Here is a 22792-nt window from a genome sequence, read left to right as displayed (position 1 = left end):
CTGTATATCAAAATTCAACAGTAAGAAATAATATGTAGCCCCATTTCTAATGATCCCTCACCATCTGTATTCTCCACTGGGCTGTATCTGTTATCTGTCATGGCAAGTGAGTAAGACTGCTTTTCTTTATTTCTTAAAACACACACACACACACACACAAAGACATCACAGGAGCTGGTTTTAAACATGCCCTATTGTTTTCTCTTTTAAATGTAATGTTTGAAAATAAGCATAGTTAGGATCCCCTTACTTGCAGTGGTAAGATGCTAGGAATCTGCGAGTTTCCCACATTGGCCTTGCTCCATTATTTTTCTCTTCTTCCAACTCCAAAAGGAGTTCTTGCACCAGCTAGACCAGTGTTCCCCAACCTGATGACCTCCAAAAGGTGTTGGACTACAACTCCCATCAGTCCTGACCATTACTTATGCTGCCTGGGACTTACAGGAGTTTGTAGTCCAAAATATCTGGTTGGGGAATGCTGGGGAACCAGGTTGGGTAATGCTGAACTAAACACACCAACCCCAGCTTTGCTCATAAGGCAAAGCTGAAGCTTGTTTCTCCACAAATCAACAAGTATTCCCCATTTTCACAAAGCAGCTTCATTAATACTTCATTTGCTGGAACTTCAGTTTCTAGTCAGATTTTGCTGAGTGGAGGCAGTGGGGGTCAGTGGAACACCTCAGCAGACAAAGAATATAGGAGAAGAGGAATTTGCTACTCAGTTCCTGGATAATTTGTCCAGGGTTTGAGATGCATATTGCTGTCATAATGGCAAAAGCAGTGAATGCTATACTTTTAAATAGTAAGGATGCCCACATTCTTGTTCCAAGAAAACAGTTATTCTGCACCTTGTATGAATTATGGAAATCCATAACATGTATACAAGTTTTACTCCAGTTTGCATACTTATTCTGAATTGATATCTCAGCATTTGGCAAAATGTGGAAACCAAATTATGCACCTATATCAGATTCCGCGTGTTGTTATCTGAGTGCAGAATTCAGAAGGTCAACAATTCTAGTTCTACATCAAGCACAAATTAGAGGTGGGGGAAGGGAAATAGAATTAGAGGAGGATCCTTCTTGTTTCTTCTACCAAACTCCTCTTCTTAACCTGTACATTTCCTCCCTTACTGTTCCTGCATGATGGACAGTGTGGTTTGAGTCACAATTAGTCATATTATTCCCCCGTCCCTAGACTATCACTTTGCCAGCTTTTTCATGGTTTGTAATGGCCACCTGGAAAAATTGAATTATCACATTGAACATTGCATCTTATATCATCAAAGTGCAGAAATGAGTTTTTTCAGAGCAAAGAGGGAGTGGGGGAGAAGAGATTTGTGTACATGTGCATAATTAACCAGACACTACTTGGCTGGTGCTTCCAATGGAATACATTGTGGTGGAAAGGACTGGAAGCTGCCTTTGTGACTTCAGTGAGATCTGGGACATAGCTGGGGAAATATATTTCTTTTTCTGCTCTAGCAGAGTAACTCTGAATATGCCAGAAGTTATTACCTCCCTGCTATTTGCAAGCTGCAGAAAGAGAGATTGAAGTAGGTATTAGGGAGCACTCCAGGTTCTCCCTTTGCCCTATGGCTTTGCTTTTATCCATGGGCATGCAGGCTGTTCGAATATGTGCCTCTCATACCTTAGATGAATATCATGTCTTGGAAGAAAACTGTTTCCTTTCTGCCACTGTTTATGAGAGCATGGAGAACCAATTAACCTCCCCTGAAGTGCAGCACCTCTTTTTTCGCAGAGAGGGCTGGGACCATTGACAGAAAACTGGCTGCTTTTACAGAGTGCGGACTGACAGAGTGATCAGAACTGGTGCAACTGCTATGTGGAGTTAGTCTTTCAGTGACTGTGGAGGAAAATCATGAACAAGCACAACCACAAGAAGACAGGCAATTATAAGAGGCTATGCAAGGGACAACTATGGGGCAATTGATCATGAATTATCCAGCCACGATGAACAGTAAGCAATAAAATGGGCAGGAACTTCAGAGAAGAAACTTTGCTGTCCTGGATATTCAGATGGTGTCAACTGCTAGGAATGCCTTCTAACAGCTTCATCTAGCCCATCAGTTGTGGCCTTATCAAGGGAAAGTGGATCTGGCCCTGGTTACATCCAAAATCAACTACTGCAATAGTCTTTTGGTGGGGCTGACTTTGAAGACAGTTCAGAAACTGTAATTGGTATGACATGCCACCACTGGAATGATGGCTGGCATGTGGCTATCAGAAAACAGTGCTCCAGTCTTGCATCAACTACACTGGTTACCTTTTCATTTCTGGGCTCAGTGTAAAGTGCTGGTAACTTTAAACACCTTAATAGGATTTGGGATGCTTCCAGATGGGTGTTTATGTGGGATAACATTCCTGCTGTTAAGTGGGGGCGGGTTTGCCCTCACCCCTCCTTGTTGGAAAGATGATTCAGGAAGGTTGCTCCCGATAGGGAGGGGTAAAGGAGAGGTATGGGGTGCTAAAAGGGGGTTGCTCTACCTCTGTAGCCTCCTCCTCATGTTTTCTTGCACCCTCCCTCCCTCTCTCCCTCCCTCCCTATATGTTATACTGGTTGTCTGTCAAGGGGCCAAGCAGGAATTTTTTGGTTGGGCCTCCTTGTTGGGCCCTTCTTGGCTTGCCTATTTCATACTGCTGGGTTTAATTTGATTGGCTTCAGGGAGTGGCATGGTTGCTTGCCGGTTATGACATTGTGTATGGGCAGGTGAGGAACGTGGGGGGAAATAATTAGGTATACTGAGGCATTATTGGGTAAGGGCACCCTTAAGGGATCTCTCAGGCCTTCGGGTGTGTGGGGGAACTGGAGAGGTGTCCCTTGTGGACTGTCAGGCACATTGGGGTGAACGTGAATACAGTGGGGCCACAGTGGGCGTGAGGTATCCACACCCAAGGCTCACCTAGCAAGGACTGTGTGAGTTATTCCACATCCTTGGCTGGGGAGTCACTGCGATTTGCTATAGTACATGCCCAGGGTGCTGGTGGGATGTTTCCCTACCAGAATTAGTGGGATTCCTCACCTGCCCATAGTTTCTGATTTGGTTAATTGGTTTTATATCATTCTTCCTTATGTTATATTTTAATAAATCTAACATCTAATCCAAGTTCTGGCTCATGAGTCTTCTTTTTGGGTGTGGGGGCAATTGGGGTTCCTCATGCATGCAAGTTTTTTGCAGGGTTCACATGTCATTGCTGTCATCAGAGTACCAGCCTTATTCCTCCCCCCCCCTTTAATCCATATTTACCCTTTGTGGAAGAAATATAAGGTGTTTTTTTTTAATGTTGCCAATGACCCATTTGTGATATTAAGCCCCCATCTAGAAGTACCTCAAGTTACCTTAAGGACTTCATGCATATGAAGTTATGAACAAACTTTAACACTGTTCTCGGGTCCTGCTTGTGCCTGAGAGGCAGGCAACTTTTCTGTTCTGGACAGAATTAAACTCCATCTGAAGGAGCAGCTACATAGCTTAGGGGTGCTCCTGAATACATCTTTGTCACTAGAGGTTCCAAAGTCCTCTGTGGATAAGAGTGCCTTCTACCAGCTTCTTCTGGTTTGCCAGCTATGGCCATTCCTGGACAGGGACAGCCTGACCACTGTTGTTTATGTATTGGTAATCTCGAGACTGGATTACTGCAATGTGCTCTATGAGGAGCTGCCCTTGGGCCTGGTCTGGAAGCTACAGAATGTGGAGTCTAGACTGCTAATGGGAACAGGTAGCTGATATGTGACATCATTGTTAAAATACAGGCACTGTCTGCTACTAAGCCAGGTTCAAGGCTCTTGTATTAATTTATAAAGCCCTAAACAACTTGGGCTCAGGGTACCTTAGGGACTGCCTGAATCCTTATACACCAGGCTGATCACTAAGATGATCTGCAGGAGCATCTATGGTTGTCCCCTAAATTGGAGAGGCTCATCTGATGTCAACATAAAATCAAGCCTTCACTGTCATTGCCCCGATCTTGAGCAATGTTCTTCCAACAGAGATTGGAGGGCACCCTCAGTATTAACTTTTAAATGATTGCTGAAAATCTTTCTGTATTGCCAGACTTAACATAGTTAAGACAGTTAAGGGAAAGAAAAAAAGCTGCACACAGTTACAGAACTTCCCCCCTCCCTTTACAGCTAGCCAGTGATCTGTGATTCTGGTTGTTTTTATGTGGTTTTTATTGTATGTGTGTGTGAGAGAGAGTGTGTGTATGTTGTATGCTGCTTTGATATTTTTTATGAAATATACCTATTTTTATGGATAAATAAAATACATACAATGAATACTCTGGCCTGTTCCCACTAGAGAGATGGTTGGCACCTCTCAGATGTGGCACAGGATCTTCCGGGTTGTGGTGCCACATCTGTGAAACACTCTCCTAGAGAAAATCCATGAGGATCACTATCTTTTTTTGGATTATTTATTTATTTATTTCATTTGTATACCGCCCCATAGTCGAAGCTCTCTGGGCGGTCTACAACAATTAAAAACATTAAAAACAAATATACAAATTTAAAAACACATTTTAAAAAGCAATTTAAAAACACATGCTAAAATGCCTGGGAGAAGAGGAAAGTCTTGACCTGGTGCCGAAAAGATAACAGTGTTGGCGCCAGACACACCTCGTCACAGAAATCATTTCATAATTTGGGGGCCACCACTGAGAAGGCCCTCTCCCTTGTTGCCACACTCCCAGCTTCCCTCTGAGTAGCCACCTGGAGGAGGGCCTTGGATGTTGAGTGTAGTGTATGGGTGGGTTCGTATCGGGAGAGGCGTTCTATCAGGTATTTTGGTCATAAGCCGTGTAAGGCTTTACAGGTTAAAACCAGCACCTTCAATCAAGCTCGGAAACATACAAGCAGCCAATGCAAGCGGGCCAGAATCGGTTTTATATGTTCGAACTGTCTGGTCCCTGTTACCAATCTGGCTGCTGCATTTTGCACAAGCTGCACTTTCCAAACCTTCTTCAAAGAAAGCCTCATGTAGAGCACATTGCAGTAATCTAACTTGGAGGTTACCAGAGCATGGACAACTGAAGCCAGGTTATTATCCCTGTCCAGATAGGGGTGTAGCTGGGCCACCAACCAAAGTTGGTAGAAGGCACTCCGTGCCACCGAGGCTACCTGAGCCTCAAGTGACAGAGATGGTTCTAGGAGAACCCCCAAATTACGAAACTGCTCCTTCAGGGGGAGTGCAACCCCATCCAGGACAGGTCGGACATTCACCATCCGGTCAGAAGAACCACCCACTAGCAGCATCTCAGCCTTGTCTGGATTGAGCCTCAGTTTATTAGCCCTCATCCAGTCCATTGTCGCAGCCAGGCACTGGTTCAGGACATTGACAGCCTCACCTGAAGAAGATGAAAAGGAGAAATAGAGCTGTGTGTCATCAGCATACTGATGGCAATGCACTCCAAAGCTCCAGATGACCATGTTGGGTCTGAATCTAAGTGCCCCCCTTTCCTCTGAAGGGGCGAGCTAACGCACCCCTCAGCCCTGGATAGGAGTGCAAGCTTGGCAATTTAATTTACCTGTCTCAGTGGCTCAGCCAGACACCAAACATAAAGTAGACACACAATACTGCTTGATCAAGAGGGGTCTCTAAACTGTACAGACAGCAGTCTGACAGGGAAGAGAGCACGATTTATTAATTGAAGCATCATTATATAGGTTTCATAAGTAAAACAAGATATAATATTACTAAAATCATAACAGACAGGGAATACAGTATTACAGAGATAAAGCAAGCGCATCTTCTTATCCTTGTTACATTTTCTCATAATTCAAAGCGAGGAAGTGATAAAGAAGTTATACACTTGTCAATCTAAGAAAACTTAATGTGAGATAAGAACTACGGAAGGCGAGGAAGAGAGTTAGATCGACACCAGTAAAAGATAAAGATAGGGCTAGTATGCCTGTAAAAGTTATCCACTCAGCAGTATGACGTAAATCTATGGATACAATTGTAGGAAAGTATTTGGGGAACACTTCTTCCTTTGTGCTGAGTTTGCTACAATGCACAGGATGTGTAAAGTGAAACAAGGCAAGAGAAATAACAACAATCCAGAGGGGATACACTTTATCTCTTTTCCAAGATGCTACAGCCTGAGAGGCGCCTCTGGGTGTTATCTCTCACGAGAGAAGAAATGAAACTTAGAGTGTTATGTTCCCCACCCTCTCTTAGTTCCATCATTCATTGCAGTACTAGCTCTGGCTCTAATTTAACATTTCTGAACAACTCTTGGGGCCTGGAAATAAAATGTTTCCTAACAACCACACCCAATGGTTTCATGTAGATGTTGAACAGCATGGGGGACAGAACTGACCCCTGCGGAACCCCATACTGGAGAGTCCAGGGTGCCAAGCAATGTTCTCCAAGCACCACCTTCTGGAGGCGAGCTGCCAAGTAGGAGCGGAACCACTGCAATGCAGTCCCTCCCACTCCCAACTCAGCCAGTCTTCCCAGAAGGATACCACGGTCGATGGTATCGAAAGCTGCTGAGAGATGAAGGAGAATCAACAGAGTCACACTCCCCCTGTCTGTCTCCCGGCAGAGGTTACCATACAGGTGACCAAAGCTGTTTCCGTGCCAAAATCAGGCCTGAAACTTGGTTCGTGGTAAGAACTTTTTTATTCAAAGAAGCATGCAACAAACACTTTCTCTCTGCTGCTCTTAACTTTTTATGATGTTTTTAGTGCTACTTTATTGTTTATATTTATTTTTTTATAATGTTTAATGTTTTGGATCTAGTATTTGTATTGTCAAAGTGCTGAAGGGAGTGAATTTTTCCTGTCTCTTGTGTATGTCTCATGGTGTGCCAGTCAGGCCCCTCCCCAGCCCACTGCTGTCCAGCAGGCCATGCCTGTGGGGGTTCATTCCTCTGGCTTTACCCTGACACCAACTTGCAAGAGTATCCCTATTTTGCATCTATGAAGTGTTGGAGGCTCACTTATCCTCCAGTTTTAATTCCTCTGAATACTGTTTGCTGGGGATCACAAGCAGGAAAGTGCTATTGCCCTCACATTCTATTTGTGGGCTTCCTATAGGTATTTGGTTGGTTACTTTGGAAAGAAGGATGCTGGACTAGATGAGCCTTTGGTCTGATCCAGCAGGGTTAGATCTTATATTTTCTTATGCTAACTTGCTACACCTTTGTGCAGGTGCACCTGTCCTTGTGCTATTGTAATCTTACTGCAATGCAAGTGTGACATAGTTTGTGACATTGCATTGGTCTAGCAGCTGGTGTGCCCTAGGCACTTAGAGAATCAGACTATTAATGAGTTTCTGAAGGGGAGGGGACTCTCTTCTTATGTGAATAATTTGCTTATCTGCAAAAATACAGGTGATAGAATTCTGAGAGATGTTTTTGTTAATCACAGCATGGCAACATACAAAAAAGCCAGCACATATCCAACATGGTGAGAGGATAAGCTGGATGAGAAGGGCTGTAGCTCGATGGTAAGAGCGCATGCTTTGCATGCAAAAGGTCCTAAGTTTGATCCCTAGCATCTCCAGGTATGGCTGGAAAAGACTCTGAAACCCTGGAAAGCTGCTGCTAGTCAGAGCAAACTGAGCTAGATAGGCCAGTGATCTAACTCAGTACAAGGCAGCTTTCTATGCATAAAAGGGATATGTTCAAAGGAAACTTTTGAGATAAAAGAACATGAGAAGAACCATGGTGGATCAGATGAAAGGCTTATCTAGTCCAGCATTCTGTTTCCACAATGGTCAAGCAGATGCCTTTGGGAAGCCCACAAGTAAAACTGTGGGACAATGTGTCCTGGATTATACCATTTAAAATGGGGGATTGAAAGGCTGAATATGCTTCAGAGGGTGGGGGTGGATTCCCATAGAAAATTAGCATGTTTGGGAGAAAGCTAGGCTAAAACCCTTTCCCCGGCCATCTGATGTTCTTTGCAAAAGGAATTTCTATTCAGCAAGGAACATTCAGTCTGAAGTAGTCAGTGGAAGCTGGCCTTTTAGGGAAAATGTGGTACCATCCCAACATGCTCAGTCTGCTCTCAACCAGCCCCCCTCCTGCCTGCCTTCTTACTTACAACCGCTCAAGGGGACAGCACTGGCTGTCAGCCTCCTTCTCCATAGTCTCAGTGTTGCCTTTGTAGGTCTCAGGAGGATGGGGACTGAGTTAGTGGGTTCTACCCATGATTGGCTTTGGCTCCTCCTGCTATTAACTCTGGTTCCATCTACTGTTGGCCTCCCTGCCTTCCTCCCGAACAGCCTCAATGGGCATCAGCCACTTCTAGAAATGGTGAAGCCCAGAAAGAGTTGGACCATGTGATGAGCTCTTTTCTCTAGAGAGGCTCTAATTTACGTGTGCTTTGCAACATAAAATTTCATCCAAGAAATCATTAATGTAGCCCTTTATCTTGTTGATGCTGGAATTGCAATTACTCTCTGCTAACCCCTTTGTTCTTGGAGTCAAGTTAAATTTAAAATGGTCTAGATCTTGGAGAATTATGCTCTATTTACAATCTCCTCCTGTGGATAGTTTTGTCCTTAAAAATTCACACCTTACGTAAGATGTTCCATTAACGTCACAGGGCAGTTGCTTAGCGAGACCTTCATATCTGAAGGTAAGTCAACGATTCCCTCCTGGCAGGCATCTGCTCAGATGCATATGGAGAGCAATCTACTTACTGTTTTATAGTCAGTCTTTGGAAGGCAAGACCTCTTGGGTTCAATCTTTTCCTAGTTCTGCAGCCGATTTGTACCTTTGCGGAAGCCATTTAGCACCTCTGCACTTCAGTGTACCCATCAAAGAGTTATTTTGAGGGATAAAGCTATTTTGTCAAGCGAACTGACACTCATGACTGTAAGAGGCTGTGCGGGTAAATAATTGTAGTTATGCTTGTCTCCACACAGCAATAAAGCAACACATATTGCTCCACTTATACAATATGCACATTTACAAATTGCAGAGGGATGAGTTCATTTTTAATGAGTTAAAATATTCACTGCCTCTATTTTTTTAAAAAAAATCTTAGCCAATTTGCCCATGGTGTAGTATGCCATAACAATAGATCTTCATCACCCATAAACATTTATGGTGAAAGTATGCAGCACTGTCTTATTAATGATCCCCCCCATAAATATTCACCAGATGGGGAAAAATGAAATAGGTGTCAGTTAACATCATGCTATGAAATTGATCCAAATTTCCTCAAAGTCCATTTCTTATGGCCATTATTCTCCTATGCCATCTGTTTGACTGGGATTCCGAATAAGCATAGATATTGTCTTTTTTAAAAAATCATGTTCATTAGAAGACAATTGAGTTATAGAGGAGCTATGGCAGGTGACAGAATATTTGAGGCATCCAAGTGATCTTTCACAGTGTTAATTTAGCATTAGTTCAAGCCAAGAGTGACAGATTTCCTTAAGCCAACATGTGAGACATAAAACAGGACAGGCCTTCAATACTGAGCTTTAATTTCATATAGGCAAGCCAATGTCTCTCTTGCAACCTGTATGATCAAAAGGTAAAGGTGTCCCTGCACTTATAGTGTGAGTCGTTTCCGACTCTTAGGGTGACGTCTTGCAACGTTTACTAGGCAGACCGTATATATGGGGTGGGATTGCCAGTTCCTTCCCCGGCCTTTCTTTACCCCCCAGCATATGCCGGGTACTCATTTTACTGACCATGGATAGATGGAAGACTGAGTGGACCTCGACCCCTTTTACCGGAGATTCGACTTCCTCCTTCCGTTGGAATCAAACTCCGGCTGTGAACAGAGCTTCGGCTGCATTATGTCCACATATTGCATTGAATGAATGTAAAAACTATGTATAACTGTAGAGTTGTACAGTTATTCACATGCAATGTTCAATGAGTGTACAGTGTGTGTACCTTTGTACACAACAGTTGAGCTGCAGAAATCAACAAGTGTACTGTACACTCTTTCACACTAACAGCTGTACGTGCAAAGGAACAGCTTCAGTGTAACGTGTGAACAACCTCAGTGTAATCATGGAAAGTGCAAGGAATGCAGTGCAACGATGATGACAATGTTTACTGCCCCCACCTCCTGCCTCTGAGAAGGCAGTGCCACTGGCCAACTAGCTCAGTGTCTGTCTACTACCAACTGTGTTTGATTATGCCTTGGTCTCCTGGGTCGAGAAATATCTGACATTCCCAAAGGGAATATTAACAAAGGCAACAGCATCCCAGTGTTCCCTTTAGAAATTTCCCCGAATTGATTCTTGGAGATATCCATGTCTTCCTAATGGTGATAAGAACAAGCTCCCTTTCCTGCTGCAAAGACTGGACCAGGTAGAGGCTGACTTCTCCCATGGGTATTGTGTCTGATATTCTAAGGTTCTTTGCTTTTAATTCCATTTATTGTGCCCTGCCACGCAAGTATCACCTTGTGGGTTAAAAATATTTTAAATAAATAAACTAAAATAACAGCTCTGTGACTGTATGATAAAAATTGATTGAGTTGTCAGTTTCCCTTTAATTTATGCGGGCCTTGTTTCATGCTTCTGATGCAGGTTATACATGATATGCAAATATTTTGCATGACACTGCAGGGAAGTATGAATGAGGCATGACTGCAACCCTCCTGTACTACAGCTTTTTAAGGGAAGTTTGATATCTTCCTGTTCTTCTGAACAATGAAAAACCAACCAACATGTTACTAGTGTTTTAATTACATTTATCAGAGCTGAACAGCTTATTACCTTTTGTTGCTTAGCAGGATACCCTATAGCTGCGATAGGACAACACTCTAAAAGCACCTTACAAGGTTGGGCTACATGGCAGTGACCTGCAAATATAAAATGGTTGTATTCAAGTCATAATCCTAAGGAAAATATTCCACCAGCGCAAGGATTTCTCCTTGTACCACAGAGTGTTCTCCCCCTCTCTGCCCCCCCACATGTCCCCTAAATCTCTTATGGGGGTTCACCCTCCAGAGCAGATTTGGGGATGGTCCAGGGTGTGCATGGGGGGAGGAGAGGGGTGAAGTCCTGTAATCGACTAGCCCTTGTGCTAACACTAATCCTGGCACTTGTGGTTTTATTTAGTTGAATACCTCCCAAATATTTGACTTCAAGATAGTATCTTAAGACAGTATTCCAACTTATCTAGCTTGTGGCTAAACAACCTAAAGCCATAATTTAGCTTGATTATTTTATAATATAGGTCCGTGTTTCCCTTTACCAGACCATTTTGAATGAAGAAAAAGCTTGTAAAACTTGAACACTTACAGTACATACGCCTTAGCAGTGCTTCAACAATTCTTGACCTGCATTGCCACTCATGTATTTACCATAGGAATAATAATCTACACTAAAACTGTTTGTGCAGATTAAAAAATTAAACAGGACCATTTATTTGCTGGGTGGTATTGATATGTCACGACAGTTAGCTGGTATAGAGCTATCATAGTTACCTCCAAATAAAGGTTCCCCTCTATTCGGCATTGGTTAGGTCATCTTAAGTACTACATCCAGTTTTGGACAACGCACTTTAAGAAGAATGCAGACAAACTGGAACAGGTTCAGAGGAGGGCAACAAGAATGATTGGGGGACTAGAAATAAAGCCCTATGAGGAGAGACTGAAAGAACTGGGCATGTTTAGCTTTAAAGAGAAGATAGAGGGGAAATATGATAGCGCTTTTCAAGTACTTGAAAGGTTGATATGATAGCACTCTTTGAGTACCTGAAAGGTTGCTACATAAAGGAGGGCCAGGAACTCTTCTTGGTTGTCCCAGAATACAGAACATGGAATAATGGGCTGAAGTTGCAGGAAGCAAGATCACGACTGAACATCAGGAAAAACTTCCTAACTGTTAGAGCAGTACAACAATGGAACCAATTACCTAGGGAGGTGGTGGATTCTCCATCACTGGAGGCATTCAAGAGGCAGCTGGACAGCCATCTCTCGGGAATGCTTTAATTTGGATTCCTGCATTGAGCAGGGGGTTGGACTCAATGGTCTTATAGGCCCCTTCCAACTCTAGTATGCTACGATTCTAAAATGAATGTGCCTTATATTGAGCCAGATGTTTGCTCTGTCTAACCCAGTGTTCTTTTTGGGCTGATGGTGGCTCTCCTGGGTTTCAGGAAGATGTATTTCCCAGCCCTGATTCCTGAAATTCTTTAGCTGAAGATGCAACAAACCTCATAGTCCAAAAGTATGTGCTCTGCCACTGAGCCATGTTTGCTTATTTGTAGCAAAAATGATGCTAAGTTTTTTTAATTTTCTTCTTCTTCTTTCTCAACCCCCTTACTGTTACATCCCACCTTTCATCACAGAACTCAAGACCATACAGTCTCCCATCCAGATACAAACCAAACCCAGTCCTGCTTAGTTTTAGCCTTAATGTGCATTCAGACCACACCGTCTCTTATAACGTTTTGCTTTTTAAAGTAAACTGACATTTATTCTCCCCTATTTCTTAAATTGCCTACAGTCATGCTGCCCTGAACACGCCTGATCTTGGAAGCTAAGCAAGGTCAGGCCTGGTTAGTACTTGGATGGAAGACCGCCTGGGAATACTGGGTGCCGTAGGCTTCGAGGAAGGCAATGGGAAACCACCTCTGAATACCTCTTACCATGAAAATCCTCTGAATATATCAAAAAAAGATTCATAGGGTCACCATGATTCGTAATTGACTTCAAGGCACATAACAACAATTTCTTAAGTTATGTACCTATCCCCCTTGTGTTCCTTTCCCTCCCCTTCCCTCCCTTTCTCCTGTTTTGCTGTATATTTCTATATATAGATATAGATATTTTTAATCTAATACAAATATGATTTAACAAAATCATTATTTACGGTCTTGGATTTACACTCTGGATTTCTTATACCAAACCTCACTCTTAGTTTATTTTCTTGTATTTTTCCTTTTTTGTTTGTATTCTCTGTGCCATGACCTTTTGTTTCAGCAAATAAGGAATTGACTGACACACACATGAAGTCAATAGCATATTGTATGTTTTTGAATTTATAGATCATTTTCCCAGGTCCCATCTTAGCTCCTAGGAAGGAAATATCTTATGCCTTAATGGAAAAATGGGACACATTACTATGACAGTTTAGAACCAGCTGAGCGAACTATCAATGTGCATGAAATGAAATACAAGCCAGAACACAGCAGTCGGTGATGATGCAAGGCAAGGCACTCAGATTGAAATGGTGCGGCTCAGAGAGTGCTGTACTCTTGCATTAGGCTCATGCAGCACTTTGGCTCTCCTCTGACTGATTCCACATTTCATAAAGCACTCTACTAAGCTACCAAGAAAATGTTCACAGGCAGAAAGTTTTTGAGAGAAGAGAATGAGATATTATCCCACTTGTCCTTATGTCGGCTCCAGGCATTTTTGTTCTTCTCTATCACCTTCTCCTAGACTCTGTCCATTGTTGTCAGACCACTTCATCCTCTACTGAACACTAACCGTGGGCAGTGTGTACATCTCCACATGCTGCTGCACTCCAACTCCCAGCACCCCCAGGCAGGATGACCAATAGTCAGCGATGAAAGGAGTTGTAGTCCAACTAGTATGCTCTATGAGAAGTCTGTACAGCAAGGATGGAGAACATGTGGTCCTCCAGATGTTTTTGGACTACAACCCCAACATCTGGAGGACCACGTGTTCTCCATCCTGCCTATACAGACTTCTCACAGGCTATTATTCTCCATTCTCAGTACTGTCTCTTTGTCATCTTCTAATGTGACCAAGAACACAGGACACTACCTTATACCAGATCAGAATATCTGTCCATCTGGGCCATTATTGCTTATTCCAAGTGACAGGTGCTCTCATCTTTCCCATCACCTATTACCTGAGCTTACTAACTACAGAAACCAGAGATTGCACAGGATTGTCTACACTGGGTAAAAAAAACACATGACCCTCTCTATTACTGAGCTATGGTTCTTCCTGCTAAGTTAGTGTTATGAAGATGAATGGGTGAGGCTATGCAGATCGGATTGGGCTTGGTTGTCAGTGGCTCCTGTTTTGCCCTTTGGGTCAAAGTAAAAAGGCTGCAATCTTGGATACAAGGGTGGTGGTGATGCCCCCCCCCCACAGACAATGGAAGAGGTCTTTTTTTAACCACCACCACCATGTCTGATTTCAACCCACATATATGCCATCAAGGGACTATTGACTTATATTGTATTAAGTAAATAGATTAAAATTGGCAAAACCACTGGGAGGCAACGCCTGCCTTATTCCAGATATTGGTTTGTCAAGGAGGGTGAGAGATTGACCCTCAACTATGTGGTGTCCATGAGTTCATAACGTCCTCCCATATAAATGGATGGTTGCCATTCACTCCGTTGAGAAAAGGTACTGCACTTGAGGGGCATTTTTAGCAAAAGTTATCCCACTGACAGACTGGGGATCTGTTTTTGCCCAAAGTACACAGATGTAAAAAAGTGACTCCTAGGGATTGCTGCCCCTGAGCTGGACTCCACAGAGGAACCATCATCCTTGCTCCCAATGGCCTCACATACCAAATCTGCTCACCACTACAAGCAGCATGCCCAGCAAGCAGGGCTGTGGAGTCGGTACGCCAAACCTTCGACTCCGACTCCTCTATTTTTCTACTCTCCGACTCCGACTCCACCCAAAATTGCTTCCAACTCCACAGCCCTGGAAAGGGCTGTAAATGTCTTTTTAAATTGGAAGCTCTCATAGGAGCATTTTTATTGCTGCCTGAATATGCGCTGATCTTGGCATCACAGCATTTGTCTTCATCTGGGTCCTGTGTCATACACTGACACACAAAATGTTTTCCGTCTTGAGCTATGGTGAAATGCTCAACTACAGCTGACTTCATGGGAAGCTTCTTTGACATTTTGAATTTATATTTTAAAAAAATTTATCAATCAAAATTTATTTTGAAGTCGGAGTCGGTACATTTCTACCGACTCCTACTCCACCCAAAATTGCTTCCGACTCCGACTCCACGACTCTGACTCCACAGCCCTGCCAGCAAGTAGGGATGGATTGAGCAGCCGGATTCCATCTTGTTCCATCTGCACTATACATTTAAATCAGTATTGTATCACTTTAAACAGCCATGGCTTCCCCTGCCCCCTAACAATCCTGGGAAATATAGTTTGTTAAGGGTGCTGAAAGTTGTTAGGAGACCACTGTTCTCCTCACAGAGCTACAATTCCCAGAATTCCCTAGGAGAAGGATTAAATATTAAACCACTCTAAGAATTGTAGCTCTGTGAGGTGAATAGGGGTCCCCCTATATCAATTCTCAGCAGCCTTAACAAACTACAGTTCCCAGGATTCTTTGGGGGAAGTCATGACTTTTTAAAGTAGTATAATAGTGCTTTAGATATATAGTGCAGATAGGGCTTTAGTTTCACTGGCATTCATTCATAGGTCCATCCCATCTTATTTTATGGAGATTCCTTTAAAGAATGCATGACAACACATTTAAATTTATGCAATTTTGTGTACATTTTAATGTGAAAATATCCACCTTTTACATAAAATACAAACCTTCAATTATTTTCAATGCATTTCCACCAAAAATCCACATTTTGTATGCTTTTTTAAAATGTAAAATATTTGTGTGCACTGAAACCACATTGCACAATCTGGAGTACTCTAATGGGAGTTTCTGGAGTACTCTAATGGGAGTTGTGTATACTCATTGAAGTTTGGGAATGTCAGATTGGGTTAGTCTGCTGAGATAAATGGTCCAAATCTCCCTACTAATCAGGCTCAGTAACTTTGGAAGGATTCCATTAGTTCCCTGTACTTGCTGGAACATGTTAGCTTCTCGCTGGGATTTGTCCAGATTCCTAAAAGAGCCATCTCTGACCCTCTTGATTCCTTATACTCTCTTGACTTTAGTGGATACCATGCCTGCAAATTAGTCTTTTGCTCTCTCTGTCTCCTCTAGACTGTACCCTTACCTACTTCCTCCATGCTCCCATGTTCATCCTTGCCGGGGCTGGGCATGCTGTTGGGTTTATGCGTCATGCATGCTCCTTGCCTCTGCAATACTATGTAGAAGTCCTGCTGTTCACACAGCAAAATAGTGCAATAGCTCAATAGATGCCTTGTGGATTAAAGTCTTTTCCTCAGCAGTGACTTAAACACCTCATAGACCCAATTTAAGCAGACGATGAGTACTCGAGCTTGCTGAATTGGAAGTGTATTTAATATTCATAAAGACTGGATCCTCTCCACCTCTGTTCCAGACCTAGATTCCTATCTGGTCCTGTGGATAAGGAAATGAGTTAGCTTGACTCTGAGTGGTTTTAGATGCACAGCACTGACAAAGAAATAAAAGGGCCAGCTTTCGGTGAGGTAATTTTAAACAACTGATTTATATTCATGAAGCATTTGACAGTCACTATTTCAAAAGCTTAGATTTTGTTTAAATTTGCCAAACGCACTTGAACCTGCACTCTGATTTTCAGGCCCAGTGGTTTCATGAAAAGGACAGTTATAGTTCCATGCTACAGGTATTTTATTCAGAGATCAACTCATATTGACTTTCAAACCTCAGATTATGGATGCTTTCTCAACTGTAATACATCCCAAATCCATTAAGACGATAAGAAGAGCCCTGCTGGATCAGAACGAGGGCCTGTCTAGTCCAGCATCTCGTTTCCACTGATGTTGATGGGAAGCATGACTTGAGGGCAGTAGCCCTTTCCTGCTCTAGCAACTGAGAAGTAAGACGCATGCTGGCTCTGATCCTGGAAGGAGCATATAGTCATCATGAGTAGAAGCCATTCATAGCTGTATTCTCCATTAATTTGTCTAATCCCTGCTTGAAAGCTGTTTAGGTTGGCAGCAATCACCATCTTGTGTGGCAGTGCATTCCATTCATTGTGTGAATAAGTTCTTATTTTTGTCTGTCCTGAATCTCCCAACATTAAGTTTCATTGGATGATCCTTGGTTCTAGTATTATGAGAGAGGAAGAAAATTGTCTCTCTATTCACTTCCTCCATACCATTCATAATTTTATAAATCTCCACCAAGTCCCCTCCTTACTCTTTCAAAACCAAAGGGACCCAACTGCTTCAATCTCTTCTCATTTGGAGTTGCATTAGCCCCTTTATCATTATAGTTGCCCTTTTCTGAACCTTTCCCAATTCTACAATACCCTTTTTGAACTGCGGCAATCAGAACTGTACATAATAGTGCATTCCAAATGTGGTGACACCACAGATTTGTACAAAGACCTGATGATTTTGGCATATTTAGTCCACTTTTGCAGATAAGCTTTCCCAAGTACAATAGTGCCACACTAATTCCTAGTAATTTTGCCACAACTCTCCAAGTCAAGATCACAGTTGTCAGCAACTAGTCACTACCACCCCACTGCTCCAGTTGACAGGAGACTTTACAAAGTTACTTTAGTTTTTATTTCCTGAAGATCATCACACCACATGTACATTTCCAACATGCAAACATTGAGTGCAATGCCCCCAAAGCCTTTTAAGCATAGCCCTGGCTGTGTGGAACACTTCACAAAGGTAAATGCTTTTCAGCAGCCTTCATCTGGCTGTTGCCACATTTAAATCGCCCCATAATGGTCATCAAATGTAGCTATAGAATGCTTGTGGAACTGCATATGTCTATACGTCCATTTGCAAAGAGGACTGTTATCTTTTGGGATAACAAAGGTGTCATTCTTTTCTGACTGCTGTTTCAACATTTCATTAAAGAATAACATCAGTTGTTGTTGTTGTTATGTGCCTTCAAGTCGATTACAACTTATGGCGACCCTATGAATCAGTGACCTCCAAGAGCATCTGTCATGAGCCACCCTGTTCAGATCTTATAAGTTCAGGTCTGTGGCTTCCTTTATGGAATCAATCCATCTCTTGTTTGGTCTTCCTCTTTTTCTACTCCTTTCTGTTTTTCCCAGCATTATTGTCTTTTCTAGTGAATCATGTCTTCTCATGATGTGTCCAAAGTATGATAATCTCAGTTTCATCATTTTAGCTTCTAGTAATAGTTCTGGTTTAATTTGTTCTAACACCCAATTATTGGTCTTTTTCACAGTCCATGGTATGCACAAAGCTCTCCTCCAACACCACATTTCAAATGACTTGATCTTTCTCTTATCCGCTTTTTTCACTGTCCAACTTTCACATCCATACATAGAGATCGGGAATACCATGGTCTGAATGATCCTGACTTTGCTGTTCAGTGATGCATCTTTGCATTTGAGGACCTTCTCTAGTTCTCTCATAGCTGCCCTCCCCAGTCCTAACCTTCTTCTGATTTCTTGACTATTGTCTACATTTTGGTTAAGGACTGTGCCAAGGTATTGATAATCCTTGACAAGTTCAATGTCATTGTAAAGTTACATAAATCTTCTGTTGTCATTACTTTAGTCTTCTTGATGTTCAGCTGTAGTCCTCCTTTTGTGCTTCCCTCTTTAACTTTCATCAGTAGATTTGGTATTCTTCTAGTAATATAGTATCTTGTGGTCTAAGGAAACATTTTGACTGGCAAAGTCTAATACCCATAAGTTTCTTTCTACACACAATCTAAATGTCCACTCAGTGTGTATGTGTGTGGATGGGGGATCTCTTTCTCTAGTTGCTCTCTTCTACCCACAACCTTCTCACCCATCACTTCCTTTCATGGCCATTTCTCTCTCACACTCTACCATTTCACCTGTTCCTATTTCTTGTGCCTTTCTCTAGCTCTCTCTCCAGTGGTGGCTGGTGCACATTGGGAGTGGTAAGGCAGAAGGCAGAGAACCCAACTATAGGTGGAGCTAGAGTCATTGACAGGCAAAAACACCCCTGATTGGTTGTAAGAATGCAGGCAGATGAAGATGGGCTGAAGTTGATGGGGCAGTGCCCCATGTGCTCTAATGGACCAGCCTCCACTTTCTCTCTCCTGTGCGTATGTGCATCTTGCCCCAGTTCCTCCCTAATGCACACACTGTTCCTAGTGAGGCATTTCCACAAGCATAGCACAATACAAGATACTACAGCATTTCACAGTAGCCTAATTAAAAATATATATTTTTCAGCGCTCGGCAAACTCATCTAAAAGTATGGCTCATATTTTAAAGATCTCTCCCATCTTACTTTAAGCTACAGGTTTGCTAAACATGGCAAATTCTAATTCTTTATTATCAGTGTTTGATGGTTTAAAAATGTTGTGTTGTGTTGTCTTTGTTTGAACATGTGAATGGATTGCTTCTCAAAGTGACCCAATAATCTATGCAAGATATATGCAGAATAATATATTTATAGAATAGAATATTCTATACTAAACTTATTATTCTGCAGCAGAGTAAATGATTCGCTTAAGGCAGAGGCGACTATTAAATGTTACTGTTCCTTGGTTTGGTTTTAGAAGACTTCATTCTGTATGCACATGTCATCTTATGCAAATTGGAATCTATCACTGCCTATTGTATTAAGGGGTCTTAGATTCATTTCTGCCTGCTTTTGAGATATGTGAATCTCCTTTTTTTGGAGATTACCTGTAAGTAATTTTTGACATTGCATTTTAATTGTATGTTGATACTGTATTGGCCATTGGCCGCAATAAATAATAATAATTATTATTATCATTGCATGTTTCTCAAAACTGTGGTGCAATTAGCTAAAGGTGAAAACCACAAGGAAAATTTAAAGTTAACTCAGAGATATATAAGAAAAAAGTGTGTCTATGGCATGTAGGCCAGAGATGCCATAGACAAATAGACATGCAGACTCACATTATATATATGGTATCACCATAGCTACGTTTGGTCTCCAAAGAATCACATGTATCCTACCTTGGGTTCAATGGCAGAAGAAGGTGAGATATAAATGTAAGAAAATAAAGTGAAAATGCCAGTGCAGCACAGAACCAAACAACACCAGAAATAAATCAGTAAAATCAATCAGTACAGTAAAACTCTCACAGCAAAGGCAGCTCCCAAAACTTTCAACATTCCAGAACCTTGTAAGTCTTTAAGAGTCTCTAAGAAGCCTCTGCCTGCATCCATACTGGCACGTGGAAGTAGGCATTTGTTCCCTTTTCTGTTGTTTGCATTTCTGAAATCAGCACCATCTCCAAAACCTACTTATCAGAGCACTCAGGAAATCTCTGGGACAGCAAAGTAGCTGGCATTCCTAACAGAACCTCTATCTATTATATGTCTCCTCTAGCAGGAACACATGCCGCATGATGAATGAGTTAGGGAATGGACACCTTCACAGTAGGCTGCATGTCTTTATATAGGTATCATCCATCCTTCTCACCTTCATCTTTCAGTCTTCATCTCATGATGACTTCGTGATTTCCAGCTGCCATCATCTGAGCCAGGAACTGACCCTCATAGGAACTTTCTGTTCATGGTTATAAAACAATATTTCCTCATCAAAGTGCTTCTGCTTCATTGATTGAGTGCCTCACCCAATTTGTATGGTGCTAATTCTCAAGCTAGATTGAGCAGGATACAATATGGCAATTTCTTGCATGCAGAAGAGATTGGAACAGATCTGCATGGAGCAGATCACCGTACTGCTTCAGAACCACACAAATTGGGTAAGGCACAGTGCCCTACAAATCCTTTTTTCTAAACATTCTGGCTTAGCAGATTGGTGCTTTCTAGAGTTGCTTCCAGTTCAGAGTAATCATAAATGTATTATACATAGGAAGCTGCCTTAAGACGTTGGTCTGCTAGGGGCCTTCACCATCCTGATGCCCTCAAGAAGTTCTAGGTTTCAATTCCCAGCCCCAGGCTGTGTAGCTGCGCTAGCTGGGGCTGATAGAAGTTATGGTCCAAAACATCTGGAGTGCACTAGGTCGGTGAAAGCTGGACTACAATGACTGTAAGAAGGTATGCATAAAATGAGAGTTTTATTCTCAGGTTCATATCAATGGATCAGAGCATAAGAATCTATAATTTGAGTGACCTCTGTAATATAGGCCCTGCATTTGACCCCAAGGCACAAGATGGTCAGGACTGGTTTACTAATCTCAGGAAGACGTGTACCAACATGATTAATTACTCATACGGAAAGGTTTAAACTCCAGGTATGCTCAGGAGTAATCCCTTTTACTAGACAATGGTTTATGCCTACATTAGAGTCAGTGAAACTCACATAAAATAAAAGTTTGAGTTAATTAACACAATTGTATTCCTCGAGACTGCAAGTAAAGTTTTAACTCCGGTGGGCAGAACAATCATGTCACAGGAAATTTTGTCATGTCGTAAATTACCCCTCCCAATTTACATTCAGTCCAATAAAGGTTCAAAGTATATTTAAACATAATAATATTGGGGAGCCAGTATCACCTCTCAGGCTCCAACGACTTCCTCATTCTACACAATGCTCTCTAATACCATCTCATGCAGCTTGGGACACTCCTAAGTAAGGAAAGGGATAAGAATTATAAACTTGGCCATCTGGTAATATGCAGGAGGAGAAAGGGAGAGCCTGGATCCCACCAAGCACATAATCCTTTAGCCTGACCTTGTGCCCTGATTTCCTTCAGGAAAGGTTTATCTACCCGCAACTCTTGAGCTTCTTTCTTTTCTTTCTCTCTCTGTATGTCTTGGTGCAACTTTGAATGCACTTAGGCTTAGGGTCTCTGTTTTATGCTGTCTATAACGTTATGGAATGAATGACTGGGTACAGGTTTGTTTATTTAGTATTAGATTTATATCCCACCCTTCCTCCCAGCAGGAGCCCAGGTTAATCGCTGCTTGTATTAATTGTAATTGTAAAATGCTATATTTTTCCTGTTTCCTCTTCCAATAAACCAATCGTTGTTTTACTCTTTGTATGCTTTATTGGAGTTAAGGGTGAATTCACACACACAAAAGGTGACGTTTGAGTTTAATTCTAGCTAAAGGTTCAACTACACTCTGAGGGGTGGTGTTTGAGTTTCCTGTGAGTATACATGTATGTGGGGATTCAAACATACACGTGTAACATGACGGGCAGCTGCTTTCCAGCATATCAGAAAGTAGTTCTTTTCCAACCCTAACTGGAGATGCCAGGATTCATCCTGGGGCCCTATGCATGCAAAGCGTGTGATCCACCACTGAGCTATGGTCCATTGCCCAACAGCCTGCCTCCCCTCCCCAATAGCTTGAGAACAAGCTGGAGAACAGTCCACTGCATTCCACCGTAACTGTACTTATTTATTTATTAGATTTATATCCTTCCCTTTCTTCCAGTAGGAGCCCTTTTATTCTTGGCAGAGAATGGGAAAGTAATGCCACCGGGAGCATGGAGGTTGGAAGAAGAAACATCTACAAGTGACGGGTTAAAAACCATGCAGAGTACAGGTATTTGGTAAAACACATGCATCTGAATTTAGAGTTTGAAAACTGTGTAGCAAAGAGCAAGGGACTTGCATCGCTATCTGGGGAATTTCCTTCCTTGTCTACTCTGTTCTGTTTGGTTGTTGTTAATAAAATATAACTGAGTCTCTGTACATCCCTGCAGGCCATAAGGGCTTCCCATTTTTTATTTATGTCCGCATAACATTGATCTGATCCTTCAGTCTCCTGTAAAGTTCTATAGTCTTTCTTCCTCCCTTGCATATTTTTTCATTGCCCCTCTCCTCAGCACGTAAGCATTGGACTTGACAGTGAAGAGAGACAGAGATACTTTGACTATATCACCCTGATACCCTCTCGTGCCAGCAGACACATCTAAGACAGAGGCAGCTAAACTTGTGATGGTTGTTACCATACTGAATGTGACCACTGGGCATGCCATTCATGCATGGCAGACACATCCAAGATGGTGATGGCATTAAGGCACGTTACGTATGCTGCCTTATCACTTTT

The 22792-nt window shown here is 42.2% G+C and overlaps 1 protein-coding gene and 1 pseudogene across 2 annotated transcripts in view; one reads left to right on the top strand and one right to left on the bottom strand.

Annotated features, from left to right (window-relative positions):
* Positions 1-22792, bottom strand: part of KCND3 (potassium voltage-gated channel subfamily D member 3) — a 425142-nt gene that overhangs the window by 164044 nt on the left and 238306 nt on the right. The gene's annotated exons all lie outside the window — the stretch shown is intronic.
* Positions 12447-12555, top strand: LOC133388169 (5S ribosomal RNA; annotated as a pseudogene).

The sequence above is a fragment of the Rhineura floridana genome, chromosome 6 (assembly GCF_030035675.1).
Source record: "Rhineura floridana isolate rRhiFlo1 chromosome 6, rRhiFlo1.hap2, whole genome shotgun sequence".
In the NCBI taxonomy this organism is placed as follows: Eukaryota; Metazoa; Chordata; class Lepidosauria; order Squamata; family Rhineuridae; genus Rhineura; species Rhineura floridana.
Note: the sequence above shows the minus strand (reverse complement) of the source record. Positions and strands in the feature narration are given on the sequence as shown.